Raw genomic sequence first — 6,865 nt, 5'->3', positions numbered from 1 at the left:
AAGGTCATAATGGTTGCATGTTGCTAGAACTTACCCTGCCTCACTTGCCCTTTCTCAAGATTATCAAAGGCTTTCTTCACAACAGGTGACACATTTTCAGGACTCAATCTTGCCATTTCAGTCTTATCAGTTGACACTTGCTGCATGATTGTGAGCAGAAGCCTTAGGCTCCCTGACTTTGCCTACAATATTTCTAGCATTTCACATTCTGAAAATGCTTCACTTTTATTATAATTTAATGGGAAATAGACAAAGCCTTCCGTGAATATTTTATATTTCTTAATATCTGCAGAAATTTGGTATTCTTGCAGTTGAACAAATTTTTAATTCCACCACTCTCACCTCCTTTGAGTCCACACATTTTAGATTGCAATTTGGTAACTGAATATGACCACCCCAACCAACGGGCAAGTACCACTTAGATACTTACTGTGTGAAGGTTAGAAGGGGCACAATTTCTGTGGGGTGTATGAACCTACATTAAATGTTTGCAATGGCACTGCCTCTTCTGGACAAAGCTCTGATTCTAAGAAGTAAATTTATTAGAAGTCAGTATAGTTATTCACATGGGGAAGAGAATCAGCAATTTTGGGGTGGGTGGGTGATGAAGAGACAGGAAAAAATGCACCAAATGGGAATTTAGTGCTTTTGGTTTCTGGAGGTATGAATGAAGAAGAAAATAATACTTTGTCTCCTGTACCAACATCCACTTACTCTCTTGAGTGACTAGTCCTTGGGCTATGAAAAGAGCTAGTTTGTGGTGAAGAGTAAAGAACATAACGAAATAGTTTGAAAACCATGAGAGTTTTGTTGTTTCAGGAAAGTAGATTTTGCTTAAAGTCAACATGTATTTTTCATTCACTAAATAATAAAATGCATTCTGTGGCATGTGCTGTGCTTTCTGTGCCGGTATCCAAGTTAGACAAGGAAGGGGGGATAGACAGAAAACATCTGGAGGAGGTGGCTTCTGTGCTGAGACTGGGAAAGTCTAAGTAGGTAAAATGAGAACACTCTAAGCTCAATGATGAGCTGAAGAAAAAGTGGTGAGGTTGCAGCTAACATAGTTGACAAGCATTTGCCTGGATATATCTCCAGATACAGTGAAACATTAAGATATGCCAAGGTACTCAGATGCCAAATTTATAAAGAAATAACAAAACTAAGTTGAGTTTCTGGGGTTAGATATAGAAAGGCGTATAGTGCCACCCTGAGGACTTAAGCTTGTATTTGGCTGGAACATAAAAGTAACATAAAGTATTGACTAGAAGATATAGTGTAGACACTTGAGGGCAGGAAATGAAAGCACCAATTGGAATGCTTTGAGAACAGCACAAAGAACACCATAGATAAAATTGCTTCTTAAATTCTACCACATGATGAATGTGCCATCTGGGACTATATCATGTGACCTTTATGATTCCAGGGATGACATAATCGAGACCAGGATCCCTGGGCCAGTTCCGTCATTTATCTCCTGTTCCAACTTATCCTAACTTATCACTTTTGATACTTTCCAATATGAACCAGAAACCAATTAGTACTTTTCCCTCTCTCCATGTTTTAGTCTTTTCCCAAAATCTTCCATTTTCTCTTCTTCCTTACAAGAAATTATTTAAATTTACTCCCATATTTTTCCATCAAATGATCATATGAACCAAATATCTCTTTTTTTCTTTAAATGGTAACTTAATCTCCCATTTAACACTTAAGTCTACTTAAAAAATATAAGGAAAATACAGGTACACATCTATGTTTATTGTTCAAATAAGAATATTGCAGATATTTGTCGACATTTGCCAACATCAATTTTAATCTTTGTTATCCTGCATAATCTGGTAGTCCTCTGGTAGATCAGTTGTAATAAGGATGACGTTCATAAGCTGAAGATGGCTGATGATTTGGCCTTGAAAAAGAAGTAGCTGATGTATTGGCTATCTCTGGCACTGGAAACCGTGGGTTGATACCTGGTTGAAGTTTAGAAAAACGACCTTCATTGCGAGATATGTTGTGATATCCATTTGGAAAAGTAGGAGGTTCCTCCATCAGTCCAAAATAATTGCACTGTATGGGAGATAAGGTGCTGTACTGAGAATTAGAAGTTGTAGTTGTAATGAAGTTCACAACACGGCCATTTGCTTCATTGTAGCTGCTTTGAGAGTGCCCGTGGATAGTGGTCAACTGATTTAAAATAGCACGTTGATCCATTGCAATTTGGTCTGGATGTCTAAATGACATTGATCAAAGAGGAGAAAAATCACCTCTGATCAGGGTATTCGTATCACCATTTATGTGGCTAGTAGAGGGCTTTCTTATTAGAATCATGTTTAAATTTGCAGAAGGTAAAAATACACTTTCTCCTCTATTGTCAGCCACAAAATCTGAATTATGAGTGTCCACATTACCCCCTGCTTTAAGTGCTTCTTTTTGAAATCTTCAGCCAATGAAGCCACCAGAGAGGCATTTTTAATCCCAACTATTCCTTTTATACTCACTGAAATCAGGGGACAGCCTAGTTTAAAATTTGGATTATGATAGAACTGATGCTACAACCAAAGGAGAAAGATTTTAGTAATATTTTAAACTGAAATACAAGACTACAATAAGCCTAACCTATAAAACCTCAGAATTCACGTTTACTATGCAAAGATATTATCATCAAAATATGAACATTGCTGACGATATTTTGAAGTTCCTTATTTGGAAAATACCTTTTAAATAGTGTAGTCATCAAATTTATGAAGTTAGCATTTGCAGTAACGGTGAATGCCACTTTTTAAAAGCAGTTTTAATACGTTTATTTAAATTTGTGGTAAGATTCATAGTTGTAAGCAAATTTCTCATAATCTTGACTACATAAGACACTGTCCTCATTTTTTTGAAAAATAAAGTATTTTAGTTTTAATAGTTTTGTACATTTTTCAAAATCTTGTTTTACATATATATTACCATAGATTGATGTACAAAATAAAATTTTATATATAAGTTACCAAGTGGTAACTAAAATTTCATAATACCTTGCTTAAAACAGAGACTACTTTTTCTTCTGCCTGAAAGTCAGCTAGAAAAGCAGATCTTCGAAAATTCTGCTGCTCTTTACTGAATCCATAAAGGTTAAGCTCTCTAACTAAACTTTCTTACTTCCAGGTTCAAATATTCTGAAAGGAGACTTTCTTTCCAAAACTTCCTTCATAAAGGCATCTTCATCCATCACTATGGAAGTTCCATTATCATCCCAACAGATGGATTTAAATTGGTCATTCCCAGCCATTTTCCGGAGTATTCTTGGATATGTCAGAGAACGAAAATCATTATCTTCATCTGGTTCAGAGACACAATGTTTGTAACATGGCCTTTTTATCAGGGATTCTTCAGACAAATTCTGAAAAACATTTTCCTCACTCGTAGACCTCAAGTCCAAGTCCCCAGGGAATGTTTGATCACACAATAGAGATCTACTGTACATTCCTGAAGCAGTTGGTCCATATTTAGGAGACAAAACTTGAATTTCTGTAGAAACATGTGCCATCTCAAATAACATTTTCTACAACTACATTTCTAATCTGCATAATTTTGAGCACTGCAGCTTCAAATGCTGCTTTGGCGGGCCAGCACAGATAAACTGCAAGGCCATCACAATGGTTCTCAACTTGAGAAGCTGTGACATCACAATCGACTGGTCTCCTAGCAACTCAAGTGAAACATTCAGCCAGTGTTTACTTCTCATTCATCCAGTAAAAATGAAGCATATATGATGCTTAATTTTATACGGTGATCTGCAAATATTATCCCAAAAAAATCTATTTAAATAATTTAATTTTGGTGTCTAAGAAATAAAACCAATCTCCAACCTTTTGCGCACAAATTTATACCAGATTTGTGAACAGAGAATAAATAATAACAAAATATATAAAATAATTTTAAAGTTTTGGATTTTAAAGTGAAATTTGTGTAAAATATTTATGAAAATTTATAACTATTTCATTATCATTTGTAAATAAAATGAAACATAATTTGATTTGGAAGTGGAAGTAGTTTTTTTTCTGTGTACTTTACAATAAGTAGCTCTATATTCAACACATGAGCAAAATAAATATTAGTTTATTTGTTATGTTTATATATAAATGGTAAATATTTATGAAATAAAATTAGATTAAAATAATCAATCAAATTTAAGAAATTCTAAAGGGGGATATTTTTGTTTTAATTTGTAATTCAGTGCTATAAGTAAAATAAATGTAGTTTTATATACTACTTTAAAATTACACAAGAGAAAATCTTACAGTATTCTTATAAATGTTCATTTTTGCCATTCTTTCACTCAGAGGTTTTCAGTCCCTAGAAGGAATAAATTTTCTTGTCATCTTTCTAATACATACTCTTGTGGCTTCTGTTAAGTGTTCTAAAATGATGTTGATAAATACACTTAGGCACAAGATCCTGGGTTCAATAAGCATTACCTCCATTTAGGGGCAAACAATCAAAATACAAAGAAATTAGAGAACATATGGGTTGGGGTGGAAAAGACCAGGTAATGCATTTTAGGAAGCAATAAGTTTCTCAGTCCTGAAACAGTTGTCATTGTTAGTAAAATACGGCACTTTAAGGCAAGTGTTTTGTTCACTAATTGTAAATAACAGCTATGTTCTTTATCAGTAAACTGTAGTAAATCAAGTTCAACCAAAATTTATATTCTTAAATAAGAAATAAAATCCACTAAACATAAACCAAATTCAAAATGAGAGACAAAAATTTGAATAAATAAATCTACACTCAAGCTACAATGTAAATTTCTCATTCAGTATGTGTATATTCCATTCAAAATAAACATTAGCAACCTGAATTCATTGCATATTATAAGTATTATAAACTATAGTTAATAGGGATTTAGTCCTGATTCATAAATATTATTTAACATATGCAAAGTAATATATGTGATACCATCCCTTTAAAAACAGAGAATTCAGAAATAACAGTCTCAAAAACTGTAGGAAATTTATTTACAGGTCTAATCTTAAGTTTTCTATAAAATTATTCTTAACAAATTCACTTTAGATAGAATGTAACTAAACATAAAAAAGGCATAAATGTAATACCCATGAATAAAATCAAGTTCAATGTTAACATACAGAAAGATTTATCTCAGGTCCTGTAATAAAAAAAGTAGCTCATTGTCACAAGTCCTAAATTACACTTCTAGAAGTCCGAGCCAGAACAACTAGTCAAGAAAAAATATAAAATGCATACAACTTGTAAAGAAGCAGTAAAATTTTTACAGATGACATAATTATACATAGATGGAAAACTCCATAGACTCCTCCAGTGACTGTTAGAAATAATGAACATACTTAGTAAACTTGCAGAATACAAAATCAATATACTAATATCCGTTGCATTTTTATATAGTAAGAACTCATTATCAGAAAGAGAAATTGGCAAAACAATTGTGTGCAACTTTATACCAAAAAGAATAAAATAGGAATAAATTTGATAAGTGAAATAAAAGATCAAAACATAGATCAATAAATTACAGGTGTAAGAAATAAAAGTAAACAAAAAAAATAAAAGATATTCTGTGCGCATGGATTGTATACAATGTGAGGAAATACTCTAATTTATATTTCTCATGTTCAATCTCTCCAGCACTACATATTTAGGAGAATGTCTTTTCTTCATTTTATACTCTTGCTTCCTTTTTCATGGGTTAATTGATCATAAATGTGAGGGATTATATCTGGTTGCTCTATTCTCTTCTATTGTTTGGTGTCTGTTTTTGAGTCAGTATCATGTTATTTAAATTACTAAAGCTTTGTAGGACTGTTTAACATCAGAGAACTTTACACTATTAGATTTAATACATATTTTCAAGATTATTTTGGCAACTCATGGTTTTTGTGGATACATACAAATTTTGAAATTGTATGTTCTATTTAATGGAAAAATCTCATGGTTATTTTGACATGAATCATACTAAATGTAGATTGCTTTGGGTAGTATGGTTTTTTCAACCAAATAGTTTCACATAATTAACATAAGAGATATTTTCATTTCTTTGGATCAGGTTTAATTTCCTTCATCAATGTTTTCTATATTTTAATGTATAGGTTTTCATCTCAATTGTTAACTTCATTTCTATGTATTCTTTACATATACATAAAATTACATACATTATATTTTTAAACATGTTCCTACACAATTACAACCGGCAGAAGGCAGTGGCAAGACATATTCAAAGTCCTGAATGAAAGAAAGCTGTAATCTAAGATAATTTATCAAGCAAGGATATCCTTTAGAATAGAAGGAGAGATAAATAACTTCCGAAAAACCAAATATAGAATAATTTAGCAACAGAAAAAGAAATAATGAAAGATCTACTCTAAAACAAAAAGAAGCATGATGTTATAGAAAAGAGAATGGCATAATTAGAAAGGCAATAACTACAATGACTTACAATAGCATAAACATGATGTTGTAAAACAGGACATCAAAATTTTTAAGTGTCAGAGTGTGAAACAGTATAATACAAAGTATTTTATTCTTGTTTCTCTTCTCTTTAGGATGGGTTAGAATTTGTATTCCTATCAGTTAAAATAAATAGATATAGTAATGGGTCAATATACATACAAAACAGGTCAAGCATAAGTCAAAAGCTTACAATGAAGTCACAAATCCAAAAAGAAACCAGGATAATAAAAAAATTACCAAATCACAAAAGAAAAAGAAATGAACAAAAAGGAAATACAAAATCAAAAGGGAAATGAAGTTCAAAATGGATATAAACACGTCTATCAATAATTATCACAATTCTTAATAGACAAAGTGCCTGATTAAAAGATAAATATTGTCAGATGTGATAACATAACAAGAC

At 32.0% G+C, this 6,865-nt stretch overlaps 1 long non-coding RNA gene across 1 annotated transcript; it reads right to left on the bottom strand.

Moving 5' to 3' along the window:
- Positions 1-1,734: 1,734 nt before the first annotated feature.
- LOC140692602 (uncharacterized) lies at positions 1,735-3,274 on the bottom strand. The gene is made up of 2 exons (XR_012068162.1): positions 3,015-3,274; positions 1,735-2,061 (listed from the first exon to the last, which is right to left on the bottom strand). It is a non-coding gene; the product is annotated as an uncharacterized lncRNA (long non-coding RNA).
- Between the last annotated feature and the right edge of the window lie 3,591 nt (positions 3,275-6,865).

This window comes from Vicugna pacos, unplaced genomic scaffold (assembly GCF_048564905.1).
Source record: "Vicugna pacos unplaced genomic scaffold, VicPac4 scaffold_14, whole genome shotgun sequence".
Taxonomy (NCBI): Eukaryota; Metazoa; Chordata; class Mammalia; order Artiodactyla; family Camelidae; genus Vicugna; species Vicugna pacos.
Note: the sequence above shows the minus strand (reverse complement) of the source record. Positions and strands in the feature narration are given on the sequence as shown.